This window comes from Emydura macquarii, unplaced genomic scaffold (assembly GCF_026122565.2).
Source record: "Emydura macquarii macquarii isolate MOO-44397 ecotype Brisbane River unplaced genomic scaffold, CSIRO-AGI_Emac_v2 contig_431, whole genome shotgun sequence".
In the NCBI taxonomy this organism is placed as follows: Eukaryota; Metazoa; Chordata; order Testudines; family Chelidae; genus Emydura; species Emydura macquarii.
The window spans coordinates 2,750,135-2,767,866 of NW_027130568.1; the positions used below are offsets into that span (position 1 = coordinate 2,750,135).

The 17,732-nt window shown below is 40.4% G+C and overlaps 1 long non-coding RNA gene across 3 annotated transcripts in view; it reads right to left on the reverse strand.

Moving 5' to 3' along the window:
• Window positions 1-320: 320 nt before the first annotated feature.
• Window positions 321-17,732, reverse strand: part of LOC137146236 (uncharacterized) — a 63,485-nt gene continuing 46,073 nt past the window's right edge. For 2 of the 3 annotated variants that reach the window (XR_010917856.1, XR_010917857.1), the window contains one exon: window positions 2,843-3,020. This is a non-coding gene — a long non-coding RNA (uncharacterized lncRNA). Of the gene's footprint in view, window positions 541-2,842; window positions 3,021-17,732 lie in introns of those variants that run through there. The other variant, XR_010917858.1, reaches the window with a different exon arrangement.

Sequence of the window (17,732 nt, forward strand, 5' to 3'; positions counted from 1 at the left end):
CATTTGCACACAGAGTAAGAGGATGTCTGAAATCCTAATTCAACCAAATCAAGAAGCCCATCTACAAGGAAAACAGGGCCAATTCTACTTCATTTATATTAAGAGGAAATCCACTGAAGTCAGAGTTACATCAATATAAACAAGAGACACAAGTGGGGGCATTAGGAAAAAAAGATATTTCAGAGGAAAGTACTGGAAAAGGCAATCAAAGATACAAAGACAGTGAAAGCTGTTAAGCAACAGACAATTAAAGAGATTCAACAATGTAAACAACAGAAAACAGAGCTAGCAAAACTTTTTTTTTAATAAAAAAGAGGGTGTCTTCATTTTAACATACATATTTAGCCTAAATTACATACCTACAGGCCATTCCTATATCCAGGAGAAACAGTCAGACGACAAAGTGAGGTCTCAAACTGCTATGGTGGGTTCTTGCCTGAACACAAGGTTCAGATACAGCAGCAATGGTATAGTACCTTGGAGGATGATCAAGGCTGGAAGCTGTTTCATTAAATGGTTACTTCAATGCAAATGAAAAACCTGCAGTCAAGCACATATGGCACCCCAGGATGAAACAATACTGTTTAAAATGTTCAGAAACTGTAGATATGTTTTCACAACAACTGTAACAAAATCACCAGGCTTGAATAGAGGAAGATCTCTCAGTGAAGTCATTTAACATTTATTAACATTTTAAAAATAAAATTTGGTAGTCCCAAAATCTGTTTTATTATTGCTATTATTATTACTAATACAAAAAGATATAATTGGCGCAAAATCACACTAGGAATGGGAAGATTTATTTGTATCAAGTATTGACTACTGCAAAGAGGCAGGAAACCAGATTAGATGGACCCTTAATCTGTATGACATGTAAATTTCAAACACAGTCAAACGCCTTGGGTATTTTCATGGTTCACTGTAATGGTGATACAGTTTGGCTAACTTTGCTAACCCCTGATTGATGCTTTTGAGATGATTACAAACATGTCCTGTAATATTTTGCGTTCTGCCTTCCTGAACCCAAGCACTTTTCAGAGACCTAAATCCTACCTTCCTATGTGGGAAAATGGAGAATGGGGATCGAAACTTCTGATAAGAAAGAAAAGGATTAGCAGAAAATTCAGCAAAATCAAACAGGGTTTGCTCCCAGCTAAAGTGAAGGCTTGGAGGTCCCATGGATTAAACAGAAGGAAAGGACTCCACACCTTAGGGACTATGTAAATCCCATGGAAACCAGAACATCCACATATGGAGGTGGCCATCTTCACAACAGGTATCAGGCTTCCTGGGGTCATGCCTCCTGCAGCACCTTTGTGGCTACTACTGGAAACATCAGGGTAAACTGTAATAATTTGAAAGTGACTGGATGGCCCATTCCATCATTCTGCTGTATCTGGACCCAGGTACTCTTCCATAAAAGCCTTATCGCCATTGTTAATAGAGGTGTTCTGGAGCTTGCTTCCCAGAATAGACTGCAGAATTTTGAGATCCCAGAGGGTGTGAGAAACTTCTCTTCACTTCTATAAGAACTTCTGATGTCTAGGAGCATGTACGGATCCTTAACCCAACTATCCTTAACCTCAAAACACTGATATGAGGAATAGCCAAAGGGATTCTAATTGTAATTTTACTGGTTAACTCATTTTAGTATTTCTTATAGTCCTACATTTGTTTACTCATTTCACCATCAACATAGCAGAACTCCTAATGGTTTAAAAACAGAAAAGTTTAAATGAAAGTCAAATTGTGTACTGTTAAAACTGGTTAAAATGACAGAGAACTAAGTACAGTCAGACACACTAACAACTATGCGTTAATTATCTCCATAGGTTTTAGTAGCACTTAATCTTTTTGACATTATTTAAATTAGAGAGCAATGTGTTGAATTACTGTGCCTGCAGGAGGTAGAATGTCTCTACACAGGAGAGTGCCCAGAAGCAAAAAGAGCAAAACAGCAGGCTATAGATCTTATTTAACCTTATTTTTGCATATTGCATGTTGCAGTATTGCAATATGAACTGTATTTGCCACCATAAGTCATGATTTTCAGCATACTCCTGTATCGGAATTCCATTGCCCACGTTTTCTGCTACCATAATGCCATTCAAGTCAATGGAGGAAACAGGGCCCAATGGCTATGTGCAGTATGTTAATAGGATGTCAACTCATCAGACCAAACAGAGTGATTTTAAGGTACAAAACCCACCTGGGGAAGAGTAGGACCACAACATCCCTTACTCCTGGGGCCCACAGAGGGGCAGCAAAACCCCCAAAATGCATGGCACTGGGATAGTAAGAGCCATGATCAAAGCTGTTGGAAGAAACACTGATAGAGAACATAACTTCAGCAGCCTCAATCAGTCATGCTCCTACGAACTACTGATGGCTCCAAAGCTGCTCCATCCCATCTGAGGGAAGGTGGAGGTATGCTACACCACTCCGTGCTAGTTCCACTGATTCCATCCCATTCTATGCAGCTTGCATGGAGAATGGTGTAAATTTTTCTTGGTGTTTTGTTTTGTATTTCTTGCAGGGGAAGGGGGGGCTAGTAGGAGATAATATTTTAATTTTTTTAGTGGGGGGGGGGAAAAGAGATCTGCTCTTGGTTTGCAGTTGAGAATAGGAAGCTAGATGTTTTGAGGCCATTCATGTTGAGTATGTTCAAACTTCCATTGACATCGTTGGTCGGGTCAAACAATTGGGCCCTCCACTGGAGCAGACGGCCATTTTCCTACATTAAGGCAGCAAATGCTCAAGGAGACGCATTTGTTTTGCTTTGGAGAAAAACACACTTTCCCCCTGCGGAGTTCTTGGAACAAAAGGCTCAGATTCCCTTGCATCTCAAAACATACAACTTTAATTTTTCTATAAGTTAATGGCAGAGATGCTATTTCTGTAAAGTACATACTCTTGTAGGCAAGAATTCTGTAGACTGGCAAGGATAACTCCCTCTTGTGCTGGCTGAGCCCAAAAAGCAAAACATTTCATGTGGATTCCACTGATGTTTCTTGGAACAGCTGTTTATGGAAGAAAAACAAAAACATAGAAATTGATGAAAGCATGTCAGCTTTTTTGTGCGTGTCATAAAATTCCTTTGAGGCAAAGCACAACAGATCAATTCTCCTAGGGCTTCTTGCACTTGCAGACCCTGAAATCTCAGCTTGGCAAATTATTTCACCATTAAAAAACAAAAACAACACACACTTTGAATTCTGAGAACAATAAGTAAGAAAGAAGACACTCAAAATATAAATGACAGGTTTGGATTTCTTCTCCCCCCCAAAACGTTGAAGATAACAGTTTGCTAGAGTGTGAAGATTTAAAAAACTATATTTTGGCCTGATCTTTGCAGAAAATAGATTGATGCCTGCACTAAGTGGTACTGACATTGGTTAAGACAGAGTCCAGCTAGTTGGTGTTTTCAACTTCAGAAAGGGCTAACTTCATTAATACTTTATTGAGTTGGAAATAGATTACTAGAGCATTTGTGTCCTCAAACCTTTCCCAACCCATAGAAAACTGAGTTGCTCAGAGGATTCCCATTGTTCTAACATGTTATGATGGAATGTTGGCCTATCATTTGCTATGGTGGAAAATGAAAATGTGGCTACTTTATCCACTAAGCTCAGGATAAATGCAGAAATGGATCTTCATTGCATATGGTTCAAGTCTCATTACTAGGGAGACATCCTGCAGAACTTCTGCACATTGGGCCAAATATTACTTCCTCCTCTCCTCATAGGCATTTAAGGCCAGGTATGCAGCAGAATCACTGCTGTACACCTGAATGGCAGAGTGGGTGTTGGATGTGCAGTGCCCAGGCAAGGGGGGAGCTGCTTGGATGACACATAGCTGTGCTCCATTGGATGCCATCTTCAGCAGCACAAATGAGTGCTTTAATGGCAGGACTGGAGCAGGATGGGGGGGTTGGCTGGTGGAACGTGACTTTCTCCACCAGCAACCCCTGCTCTTTTATACTGTGAAGTGAGGTTACAGCTGTGAAAGAGGCTATCTGTAGAATATACCTACACCAAGCCCTTTTTTACTCAGGCTTAGCACATGGAAGAAAGCTTGGGTCCTATTCATTTCTTTCCTTGAGTGCTGCGGTACACCTAACACGGCCATGTAGATAGAGAAATATCCTCTCTAGAAACAGGATTGTTCTTTTTACACACACCTATTCACTGCTTATTTGAAACAAAGTATGCATACATTTTCTTAGGTCTGAATCCCCCTCCCTCCCCAACCAACATCCAACTAGCTGAACTTAGTGCAGAGCATTCCAGGGCAAGGAATCTTATTCTCACATCTGCCGGACTTCTTCACAAGTACTACTACAGCCTCAAGGCTACATTGCCTTTTGTCAGAGACCCTCTGCAAGGAAAGTTCTGACCACCTTGCAGATTCAAGTCCTCAGTTAAGTTGCCAAGAGCCGAGGCCTCAGTCCTGCTTTCACTGAAGTCAAAGAGATCCAGGTTGGATTCCAAATGCAGTTCAGATAGTTCACAAAAGTAGTTCCACTGGGCCTATCTACAGTATAATCCTATCTGAGTGCCTCACTATCTTTAACGTCTTTATCCCCTCACATGCCTGTGAGGTAGGACACTGCTGTTAGCCTCATTTTACAGCTGGGAAACTCAGGCACAGAGAGAGTAAGTGACTTGTTCAGGATTACAGAGGAGGTTTGTGGTAAAGCAGGGACTGAACCCAAGGGTCCCACAGCTCAAGCTACTACTCTAACCATTGGCCCATCTTTCCTCTAAGGTGCTGCCTCGTGGGTGCAACCTAATCCTATATGTTGCTGGATATCCTCAACACTCAGTTTTGTCACTTGGAGTAGAGGGTGTGATGCTGGCAGACCAGGTGCCAGCTCTTGCCAAGGTTCTACGTGTCAGCTGAGCACCAACAAATTCATAGCTGGAAACCAGACCAACTCACCTGTATGTTAATATTGTTCAAGATCGGTATTAGACTTATAAGAACGTGTCTAGTGTTTAGACTCGGAATGCTTGTATGTTGCTGCCTGCATTAATTTCACTTGTGTCTGTATCCCATGCTATAAGGGGATATGTAAGTTTTGCTTTATGACTGTAAAAATGCTTGCTCTGAATCTGTGAACCCAGTCAGGAGGAATAGTCCACCACCCATCAAGAAGGACTATTAAAACTAAATGGGCCATAACAATACAAAGATTTGGTTAATGGCCCTCTTGCACCCATGAAGACGCTACAGTGCAGGAAAGCCCATCCCATCAGTTTGAATGCTAGAAGAAGAGGATAAAACAGGGACAAAAGAAAATTCTCTCTCTCTTTGCTGTTTGGACTCTCACAGGGCTGGAGCTAGAAAACAGAAGCAGAGATACCCAGGGTTAGCCCTAAAAGACATTCAGTGCTGACTAATTACCTCAAGTATGTCACCTTTCAAAACCATACACTAACTTTTGTGTATATAGACTTGCCTGCTTTAACCTGTAAATAACTCATTTCCTTTTCCCTAATTAATAAATCCTTAGTTAGTTTACTAAAGGGTTGCCTACATGCATTGTTTTTGGTGTGAGATCTGTGGTACAAACTGACCTGGGATAAATGACTGGTCTCTTGGGATTGGAAGCAACCTGAATCTTTGGTGAATGGTAACCAACTATCACTAAGTCCAGCTGTTTGGGTGGCAATATAGACTGGAATAACCAAGGTGACTGGCTGTGACTGCATGGCAATACTGTTATAGTGCTTCAGGAGTTCACATTTGTTACTGGCTTGGTGAAATCTAATTACAGAACATATCACCAGTTAGGGGTATCTGTCCTGCTTTTTGACAATCTGCCCTGAAGTGGGCACTCATGGTCGTAAACTATTCCAGACAATGTGACAGAGGGCATTCAGGTCAGTATCTTGCAAGAGTGAGCCCACTGATATTAGCAAGAGTACTCACCTGGGTAAAACCTATGGAAGTGGGTGAAAGTTACGAGATAAGGTCTGAGAATGGCCAATAGGGTATTACCTCTTCAGACTTTTCCCAGAAGAAAACAGGACCAAATTTCTTCTTTACTTCTTAATTCAAGGTGTTCTTTAGTTAACTGAGTAGTGCAGTGCAACTGCAGCTCAGTTAAACTTTCCCTGGCAGAGGTTATTCTTTAACTGTCTAATGGAAGGATTTCCTGCCTCTTTTGCCTGATTGCTGTCAGAGAAGGGATATTGGATTAGACGGACGACAGGTCTGAGCAGGTGTGTTCCTAAATTTGGGAGGGATGCTATGACTGTGCCTCCAGCATGATCCTGAGAACTAAAATGAAGTAGTTATATATAATCTTAACTGGCAATCATTAAAACAAAGAAAAATTATTATTCCAACATAGCATATTTTGGAATTTTATCTAGTAAGGAAAGTATTCAGTTCTGTATTTGCCATCAGCAGGTGGTGCTAGAAAATTCTGTTTTCAGGACTTTTTACTTCACCAGCTGGGGGAAAAAGAACCACTAACATCTTTCACTCTCAAATAACTCCACACATGGCTAAACTAATACTTTGTTAAACTTCACAAACTCATTCACTTTTCAGCATGAGAAAGATTTGTCTGTCCCAAAAGATTTTTTTTTCTTTATCCTATTTTTTATCTTCCTCAAACTTAACATTATTTTAGTTTGCCATCGGATGCTAAAAGTTCTCTCATAATGGCACCTTTTGCAGGTTCTTTGCACCTTTAGTGAAAGCCTAAAAATAAACCTGCCAGCTGAACTTGTTACTGTTTCATGTACTTGAGATAACAGAGACTGATCAATTTTTTAAAAACTTCCTGACTTACAGATCTAAAATAAACTTTTTAAAAAGTGCTGTATCCTTCCAGTTCAGCTCAGATTGTATCTCAAATACAGTTTTCCTTTGATATCTCTTTGCAAGTTGCAGGCACAGCTTCCAGTATAAACAATTCCAAAAAATACTTCAGGGATGTGCTTTTCATGTCAGTTACAGTAAGTGAGATGAGAAAAACCACAACATCAATGGGGTAAACATTATGGTGTCTGTGTGAGAAATGCAACCAATATTTATAGAAACAAAGTTTAAATAAGAAAGTTTAAAAAGTTACTGCATATTATAATCATACATATGAGAATTTGTGTCACTTAGTATTCTTAAACATATAGCATGTGAAAGCTTGCTGAGCTTAGAATTAGTATTGACTCAGGGAAAAGAATGCCACCTTCTGATTCCTCATCTGAGCATCTGTGTCATTTGTACAGGCTGCACGTTCAAGCACTGATCCAATCTAGCTATGTTTAATTTATAATATTTTCAGTGGTTAACAGAATAAGATTGATTCTTTTGGAGGAGAAAAAGAGCAGCAGAAAATAAAATACACAGACCTGTGTTAATAAAACATTAAGACTAAAAAAAAATTTTAAAAAAATCACAAAATCTGGACATTCAAAAAAGTGAAAATGCGAAAAACAATATTAACATGACCTTGTTGTATTTTGATGTTTGTTTGTTTTTTCTGGTTACATGTGTAAGAGGAAGCTAGATCTTCATGGCCCTGTCCCCTAATGTGGACAACAAACCCTTCTGAGGAGATGAATATTAACATTTCAAGTTTTGCACTGTCAGACTTCATGAATCACAGCATGAAAGATTTTAAGGGCCTCATTCCAACCTCATCAATTCTGATTTTACACTTCTGTAACTACATTGACATCCATAGAGTTACTCTTGATTTACATTTTTGTTAGTGAAAGGAGAATCAGATACTTCATGAACATTAGACCAGACTCCTAAGAAAAAAAACTGCTAGAGCAGCTGAGTCTGCTATCAGATTTACAGTAGCAATGGACCCAAACGTTTGGTCACAGAGTAGAACAGAAATGGCGTTGGTGAAGCCTATTGGATAGTAGCATGAATAGAGGGGAATGGGGTGGTTATGGTGCTGGTGGGGGGAAAAGTCTTTAAACCTTAAAAAATGTTTAGATTTGGACTGAGTTTTGGGAACAGTTTCAGTCCCGTTCTTTCTTTTTTCAAGATGAATGTTTTAGGGTTGCCAACTTTGTAATATTTAATAATATATTCCAACAGGAGTGCCAGAACCTCCCCATCCCACTTCTTCCTCCTCAAGACCCTGCCCAGTCTCTTCCCCCCAGGCCCGGCCCACCATTCATTCCTCTTCCCTGTAGCTCACTGCTCTTCCACTCTCCCCACCCTCTCCTCTACCCAGGATGGGAGGGACTAGCCTGCAGAGCCAGGGCTGAGAGCTGCATCCACCCATCACAGGTAGGAGGTGGCCCCGCCTGAGTAGGGGCTGGTGGAGGTGATGATCCAGTGCCTCTCTTTCCTACAGTAACCAGACTTTGGGTGTCCTGTCAGAACATCTGACCAGATACTGTCAGGTCCCTTTTTTGACCAGAAAGTCTGGTCGAAAACCAGGCACCTGGCTACCCTAATGCTTATCCCTAATTAAGTGCTTTGTGGATCAGGGCCATGGATCATGTGCATGAGGTTATGCACGTACATAAGTGATTTGCTGGATTGGGGCCTATATTACTCAATAGGAGGCTCTCTTTTGCAGCACAATATCACTGAGCAGAACATCAAAAGCAGCAGCCATTGTGGATTTCAGCGATGAATCAGAACAGCCTGCAGCATCTGCAGAGAAGGTGCAGCTATGTGGCTGCCTCTCACTTCTGTCCATTAGATGAAGAGTAGAAGCAAGACCGGAGGCTTAACAAGTGGAATATGGACTTTTGCCCAAATGTAGTTCTCAGATTAAAAAAAAGAAAAAGAAAAAAAAAAGTTATATGGAAATAAGAAGGCTTTGTTGTTGAAGTAGCTTGTGAAGAAATGCATGAAATTAAATAGATGACCAACATGACAAGGAAATGCAAGTAGCACTGCAGTGCTGAGATAGAGGGTTGCTTTGCTTTCATAAAAGTCAGTCTTTGAGGATAGCAGTCTTTGAGGAACAGACACTGCAGCTCCTGACTACAAGGAAGAGATCCTTAAAGATCCATAAGGAGCAACATGGACTATTGGACTATGCAAAGATGAAAGCCAGGAGCTTCTGTGTTGTAATCCCTGCTTTGACACAGCTAGTTCTTCCACTGAGACCTTAGTCAAGGTCACTTAGCCTTAAAACTTCAGTTTCCCTATTGGATAGATGGGTGAAATACCTACCTATCGTCTAAAAATTCTGAATTTATTTCCATAACTGACAATTGGGAAATTTTGGTTTCATTTCTATATACCATAAAATACCGGTTCCATCAATAAAAACCTGATATAAAACAACTAAAGGATATGTTCTGGGTTGCTGGCATTAAAATAAGGAAACACAGCAAAGTACTGGTAGCAAAAATACATTAGAAAAGAGCTTGTAATACAACTTACTCTTATTCAGTATCAGGGATCAGTAAACCAGCATAATATTTATCAAACTACTCCTAGGCTGAGAGATTGGGAAAGGGACTAAGATTACAATCAGTACATCTTCTAAAATAATCCAGTTAAAATATCTATGCATACATTCAAAAACATTCTGTTCGATACTGCACAGAAGCTGTAAGTTATGTACTAGACACTGTTGGTTACTTCTAGCACAGAATAAGGGCTAGTGTTGAGCTGCCCAGCCTCTGAGAAAATATTCTACTACACTGCATTATGAAGTGCAGATTGCTGCACTTCCACACCAGCCTGGGAAAGAGATACTGTGTGCATGAGGAAGCAGAGCCATAGCACTGCCTCATTCCCAAACCCTTGGCACACTGTGTGCTCCCCAAAACTAAAGAGATAGCACTGTCTGCATTTCCCTTGAGCCTAGAGATGATAGTTTTCCCTTTCATGGGTTATACATGCGGGAGGGATGGACTAAATTATCTTGGTGCTCTCCTCTCTAACCCTATGCATCCATAAAAAGGCCAGGCAGAATCTGGCTCTAATTTTGGATCTATTGAGTAAACAAACACATTGATATTTAAAAGAAAAAAACCTCACAATGTAATAGTTGCATTGAGATTCAAAGTACACATTAACACAAAGAAATAATTCATTTCCTAGAATAAATTCTGAGCTGGTTTTTGTCACTGCACAAGCGACCAACAGGGAGATTTTCAAAAGGTAAATGAAAGTTAAGTGCCCAACTCCCACTGAATTAGCTGCCCAGCTGCCCTTTGAAGACCCCAAAAAACTTACCCAGAAAAATAGGAAATAGCCAGTTTTGAACTACAGGATACTATTCCATTCCATCTGAGCAGAAGGACCAGATATGTGATGTAGGAGGAAATCTGTGTGCTCCTCCCACTGCCCCAGCTAATTCTCCCAAACTCAGATATATTTTGCCAACTATCAATATAATTTATTCCAGTTCAGACCTCAACTCCACAGTGCTTACCAGCTACTCCAGTAGCTTTGGCTTTTTCACTGATGTTCTATGTTTCAGAAGGCAGTAAAATACACAGCATAGCTTGTTATGAAGCACTGAGCTAATAAACAAAGATCTGTTCAAAAAGAAATGGGGAAATAGGTAGCATCTGGGATTTAACTGAGTATATGCTGTTGGTTTTCTCCTGTGTCATTCACTTCTGTTTTCCAATTTGCTTAGGAAGCTTAAGTAGGTTTGTGACTCACCAAAAGAGAAAATCATCTCAGAGTCAACTTCAACGAGCCCAAATGGATGTTTATGTGTTTGCATTTTTATTACATTGAGAATTGTGGGGGGTTTTCAGCTAGAGCAAAGAATATACTCTGTCGCTTTCTCCACCTGGATGCTGCTGTTTCTCCTCACATTCTGCCACTACAATCATAGGTTTTTCCAGTGTTCGGTACATGATATGGCCTTGTCCATAGCCCTGGTGAGCTCTCCATGGAGCACAGTTGCTCTAGGAGCCAACAGACCAACAGATGTTCCATGATTTGTGTTTTGCTGCAGTCACGTCTGAGTTATTGGAACTGCCAGCTCTTATTCGGAGGTTATTTAAAAATCTCCAGGTTGACCAATCCTTCTCTGCACCCACAGGAAGGCATTTGGCAACTTTAATGTGCATTTTGATGTCCTCATTGAGTATTCCGAGCTACGTGCACCACATTTCCTGTCATGTAGCCATTGATGATTTAAAAAACAACGGTTTTGTTGCTGCTAGGAAGCTTTTCCATGATTTAAGTGACTAGCTGCTGCGGTGTGACCATGCAGAGGACATCTGGTATCTTCAACGTGTCATAATCATTCCGTTTTGCTTGTGACTGCTCTCCTAAAAGCTAGTGGAGTAATTCTGGTAAACACATAAAGGCTGTTCTCATGTCTGCTGGTTTTAGACATCCTGTGACGTAGTGGCAGCTGTCCTTCAGCACCAGGCCCAGCTTCTTTGCATGAACCATTTTTTCCCCACACAAGACATGTATATTCAGCCGTCCAATAGCAAAGTACAAATTCTGTGGTTCTTAGTGTTGCTTTGTTTGTTTCCCATTTTGAATTTTCAACCTTCCTGAGTAAGTTCCAGGTGCTAACTTTGCCTTTTGTCTTTTCCATGTGAATCTTAAAGGAAAGAATATAGTCTAGTATCACTCCAAGATAAACAGGATTCCTGTAGTGGACAATTGATATCCCCATCCAAAATAATGCTGAGTTGTCTATTAGCCTCATGATTCTGAAGATGGAAGAGACTCACTTGGGTTTTGGCTGGGTTGGCACACAACTGATTCTTGGTGTAACAGATTGAGAGCCCAGATGGTGCTGATGTTAGCGTAACTTTGATCTGGGCAAGATCATTGGGTTGGGCAGTGATGCATAGGTTGTTGGCATAGGTAAAACTTCTTGTGCCAAAATGGATCCATTAATCATTTGTACAGATGTTGAGTTCTCTTCCCTTGTGGTAGCTGTTTCTGTTGCTGCTCTCAGGTCTGCTTCCTGCATAGTTTGGCACAAAAACATTGGGGATCTCTGGGTTTAGATTACAGCATCTGGCCCTTCAGGGGGTTCAATCAGCCAAAAACATGGACAATTTTCCTGTGGCTTTATTTTATTTCCTTCATTCAGCTTTCAAGCCCGCAGGATGAGCTTCCTTGCACATAACATTTCCCATCTATGATAAGCAATTAACCAATCCTTTGTCTTGAGATAATCCTTGATGGCCCATCTAAATTCGATAGTCCTGAGTTCACAAGTTCAGAGCAAACGTTTTAAAAAAAAGTTAAAGAAAAATTTGCATATCTTCTTATAGTATGTAATATAGACATTGCAAGTAAGACTAATGCATGCAGCTATTTACAAGCATTTCAAAGAATCCAAACACTCAATATATTCTATATAAAACTAATACCTATTTTGAGCAAAACTTGTCTGTTAAGTTTGTCAGTTCTTAGCTAATGCTTGCAACCTGAATAAAAGCTGGCATCTGGCCTGCCAACATCACATTCGGTTCTCTAGTAGATTGTATCAGTCATATGAGGTGATCTTTTGTCATGTTGTATATTTTAGTGAGAAGTCTTCAGTGATTTACTTTGTCATATGCTGCTGATAGATTGACATAAATGGCATCTATTACCATATGCTTTTCAAACCCATCTTCAGTGCATTGAGTGATGTTCATCACTTGACCAGTGCATAAATTTGCCTGGCATTAGGTGCTTGCACTGGGATTAGATGCTTTTCAATGAGTGGTGATAGGCAGATGAGGATGAGAAGCTCGTACAGTTTGCAGAGGTGACACAGTAGTGTTATAGGTCTGAAGTTCTTTGGCTCTGCTGAGTCCTTCCCTGATTTTAGGAGTGTCAGAACATGTACTCATTGCCAGATCTTGGGTACTTGTATGTGGCTAAGCATGTGTTAAACAACTTAAGTAGCAACTTCTTTATTGCTGGTCCAAAGTGTTTTATTTGTTCAGAATGAATGTCACCTATGCCAATGGCTTTGCCATTCTTGTGGATGATAAATTCCAGAAGTTAATTTGGTCATTGTATACTGCCCTCCAAAATTATAAATCTCCTGGTCTTCTTGTCACTTAAGCCATAATCTTGGATTGTTTTTTCGGTGTCCTGCCATTTTCTAGGCATTGGTGTGCAACCTGGTCTGCAGTAACAGTCTAGTGTTTCTCTGTCTTCTTTGGGTCATTGTTAAGTTTCCAAATCATTATTCATGCTTTCTTACTGCAGTGGGTCATGTCCAGGTTCTCAATGAGATTTTGCCATGACATCTGTGTTTCCTTTCTAAATGCAGAGACCAGTTCTTTCCTGACTGTGACAGCATCCTCACTGAATGGATCTGATTAAAACTTCTGCTTGTATTTTGCATACTAGTCTGAGAATTCAGATGTTAATCCTGGCACATAATTTATTGTGCAGCCTCATGGAATGTTTCTTCAAGACAATGTGTACCATTTTGACACACTAGTCATAATTCTCTAGTATTGATTCGATCTTTCTTACAATGGCATTAAGGTAATTGGTAAAACCCTTCCATTTGGGCTTCTTAAAATTAAAGAGCCACCGGAATGGTTCTGAGTTCAGTGTTATGGCTGCATTGATCTGGATTACTATAGGCAAATGTAGAATTGGACCTAAACTAAGTTTATGATACAAATCAGCTATGTTGTTGCTGACAAATGACAGATCAGGGTTGTAGTCCTGTTTCCATTGGCTGCTGTAGAAAGAAAATGGGAAGCTTAGAGTCATGAATTAAGCTCAAGTAATGAGAACTCTGCCCATGGTTCAACTAATTCACCATTTTCTTCGGCTATACTATAATTCCATTTGACATGGTGACTATTAAAGTCACCACATTTTGTCACATTCGAGGTTATGTGGGCTAGGAAACTTGAATTGTTTGCAAGGCAGTTTGCAGGCAGATGTGATGGAAATGTCACTGATGTCTACAGTCAGGACTTCAGTGTCATTATTGATCATAGTTGTTGTGTTGATGAAAAGATAAGGTTTGATGAAAATAGTACTGCCATATTGCTCATGTGGTCTTCTCTTGCTAAGTTCATCTCAGTATCCAGGGGCAGTTGCTGTAAGTCCCTTTGTCTCTCTTCTGGAGGAATAATACCTGGCAGTTGAAGTCAGTGCTATAAGTTCTTGTCTGGCACCCGAACGTCCTTCAACATTTGCTGATATTACTGTCAGTGCTGACCCTAATGAGGACCCTTTTAAATGATATTGACAAGTGCATCAACCTTCAGGAACAGTTGGTCAATTATGCTGATGACTACATTGATTTGCAGGCATAGAAATATTCTTTGGTTAATTGTAGCGGTAGGTGTTGGGCAAGATTTACCAATTCAGAGACTCTGATAGGGGCTGCGATGTGAGCGATCATGGTATCATGGTGTGGCCACCCACATGGATGCTTTGAACTATGGATGGACCTTTACAGGGTCTCTATATAATGTTCTAGAGGGCATTAACACCTCTTTCCTACAGGAAGGGTAAATCTGTGTCCAGAGACTTTTCTCCTTCTGCAGATTCTGGAATTAATTTAGAGTTATCCTTCCCAATTTGTAAAGGGTCAAATTTGTCCTTGACATAACCTTAGCAGACTTCAGTTGAGTTACAGCAGGGCTGAATTTGGCTTTTAACTTGAATATTGAGCCAGTTTATTGCACTGGGGTAGCCTCTTTACCAGCCTGTTCTAAGGTAGGAGTGTGCAGATGTGTGTATGTATAGAGCATTCCAAATTCAATGCAACATCACACATTTGGTTTGAAAAGTACCAGGCCTCTTGAATTTTGGACTGGGCCCCCAAGGTCCTGCCCCCCCTCTACCTCCTCCTCCCCAAGGACCTGCCCACACGCCACCCCAGAGCCCGCTTCTGCTCAGCCCCCCTTCCATGAGGCCTCACCCCTGCTGCTTATGCCTCTCAGCCCCCCCCTGCTCTCATTCTGCTTCTTCCTGCCCCACCTCTGCCTCATCATCTGAGACATCACCTGCCTACAGCTTGCTCCTATGCGGAATGGGGGCAGGGATGAGGAGGCAGAGCAGGAAAAGGTGGAGCAAGGGCGGGACCTCAGGGACAAAGGCTGAGCAGGAACTTCCTGCAATAACAGTTGTTTGGGGAGGTTTAGCCTCCCCCAGACTCTTATACCCACTGCCCATGGTAGTCACATTATTTTTTCAGTTTCTCCTTGATATACAGTATTGGCAGTTCTAGTTATATCCTGTTGAGTGGCAGGACAAAACACATAATAAAAATAAATATGTATACAGTACCTTTCATCCAAGGACCTTCAAGTGCCTTACAAACTTTAATTAAGCAACAATACACCTGAGCTATCAGTAGTGTCAAGGTGGTTAAATCAGAGAAACAAGGTGTGTGAGGTAACATCTTTTACTGGACCAGCTTCTGTTGGTGAGAGAGACAAGCTTTCTGTATAAGCTTAAAAGCTTCTCTCTCTCACCAAAATAAGTTGGTCCAATAAAAGATGTTACCTCACCCATCTTGTCTCTCTAATATCCTGGGACCAACATGACTACAGAAACACAGCATGTGTTACATTGTATTTTACATGGAGTAAACTGAGGCACAGATGAAATGACTTTCTCACATTCATCCTCAGTGGCAGAGAAAGGGACGAACACAAAAAGTTATGTAAATAAATGGCTTCAGTGCCTACTATAAAACAGGTGTCTAAAGATTCATAGCATCAACAAATGGTTGACTAGAGAAGTTTTTCTTTCCTTGTCTGAGTCATAAAGCTACCTAAAAGGACCTAGGCATGCTGAAGAATGTTTTTCTCTATCTGTTTGCACCCAACCAGAGTCACATTTTAATCCCAGTTTTCCATGTCCAAGGGCCTTTGTTCATAGAACTCAGTATTTTATAATAAGCTGATCTGCATTTTTACTGACTTTTGAAATGCTACATGCAAAGATCAAAGAAAATGACTAGGATAGTAGTTGGATCATCATGGGCCTACGAAGGTGGCTTATATCATTAGTGACAGAATCGGTTACGTATTTGTATCATTGGCAGGGAGACGTAACCTTTATTAAAAGTAGCACTATTTAATTGATCCATTCCAGAAACCCCATTTTTTCCCCTCTGTAACTAAAAGGCCAAATCAGAGCTCAGTTTCAAATCAAGTTAAAATGTAATACTACAATAAGAATAAGAAAATGTCTCTACTTATTTTAACTACTTTATTTTGAATTTGAGAAAATAATGATATTACATTACTGAAAGCCAAAATTCAGGGTCTAGCAGGTTGTTTTGGTTACAAGGAGAAAGTGATGTTGGAGTCAGGTTTTTTCTTTTGTTCAAGTCTGTTTATTCACAAAGAATGTACAAACTCCTGTTTCCCTAAACACAACAGGAATCAAACAGCAGGAAACAGTTTGTTTGCTTATAGTTACAAGGCCCTTTCCAGACATCACTTAGACCAAAGAGATCTTTTTAGGCTTTTTCTGGGGACCATGTATCCAGTGCTTGTTCTGACTGAATCCTTGGCTTTCTGCAGCTTCTCTCTCAGCTTTCTGAGTTTCTCTCTCTCTCTCTCTCTCTCTCTCTCTCTGAGAGAAGTGAAAGACCTCAACAAAGTAATAATGAGTGAAATCTCTCTATCCACATGTGCTTGGCATATGCCTGTGTTTTGGGTGGAGGCTGCTATTGTTTTAGCTATCTGGTTCCATAAGGGAGCTTAAATGTTTCTTATAATTGTCAGTAATAGAGGGTGACTGCTACACCCACACTTTCAATGAGACGCAACCCATAACTTTAGTAATGCAACCAGAGAATTTGTTAAATAGAAATTAAATTAGAGATGAGAACCATGAAAGAAAAAAGTTGGCCTCTTCTTTGATCGCTCTCTCTCTCTCTCTTTTTTTTTTTTTTTTTTTTTGACTAGCCTGTGAAAAAATATCAGTTATTTGCCCAACTCTAGCTGTATACTCCATGGTATCCCTATTACTCTTCCTATGTTACTTGTAATGAGGCTGAAGGATCCAGAAGGCAGGGACCATGTCAGCTGGCATCTGCAGCATTAAGCACATCTGAACTCCAATATTGATAGCTTCTGCAGGGTCAATCGCATTACAAATTTTACATTTTTTCTCCTTTAAAGCCAAACCTGAAGAAAATCCATTCATTTTTAAAAGTTAAGAATATTTGAAGTCAAGCTGATGTGTGTTCATTTGGGTTCTAGATCTAATGTTCTAAACTGTTCTAGGTTTCAGTTGAAGCTGTGCAGAACTTTAGCTTTGCCCATGTTACACTTGTAACTCTAGCAGAGAGATGTTTCAGAGTTAAAGAGAAGGCTGAACGGTATTGTGTGTGAGAGACACAGAACTGGAAGAAATGTCAGTTCAAGTCTCAGCTCAACCATAGAGTTCGTGTGTATGACCCACACCAAGTCATTTAACCACAAATGCTTCAGAGGTTCAGTTTTGATGCCATGCTCATTAACAAAACAAAGCTGCTCACTTACTCCAAATTTCACCAAACTTAACTGAGCTTTTTCCTCCATCCTATTTTCTAATATACTTCTGCCACACCAACTCCCAGCCAGAACCATTCTAACTCCCTTTTCCAGCAATACTCTCCTTCAGTCTGGAATTCAAAAGCCATGTGTTTCATAAGCAACTTCTCATTTTTATATATGCTGCATGTATGAAGTGTGACATGTGAAAAGGACCAATTTCATCTTAGTAAATATGGAACGTTCTCCTCTTGGGAGCTGTTCAGGGCAAGTGTCCTCTCACTCTCGGTCTGCACAATACCAAGCACAATGGGCACCTTATTCTACCTGGGTCCTTTGGGTGCC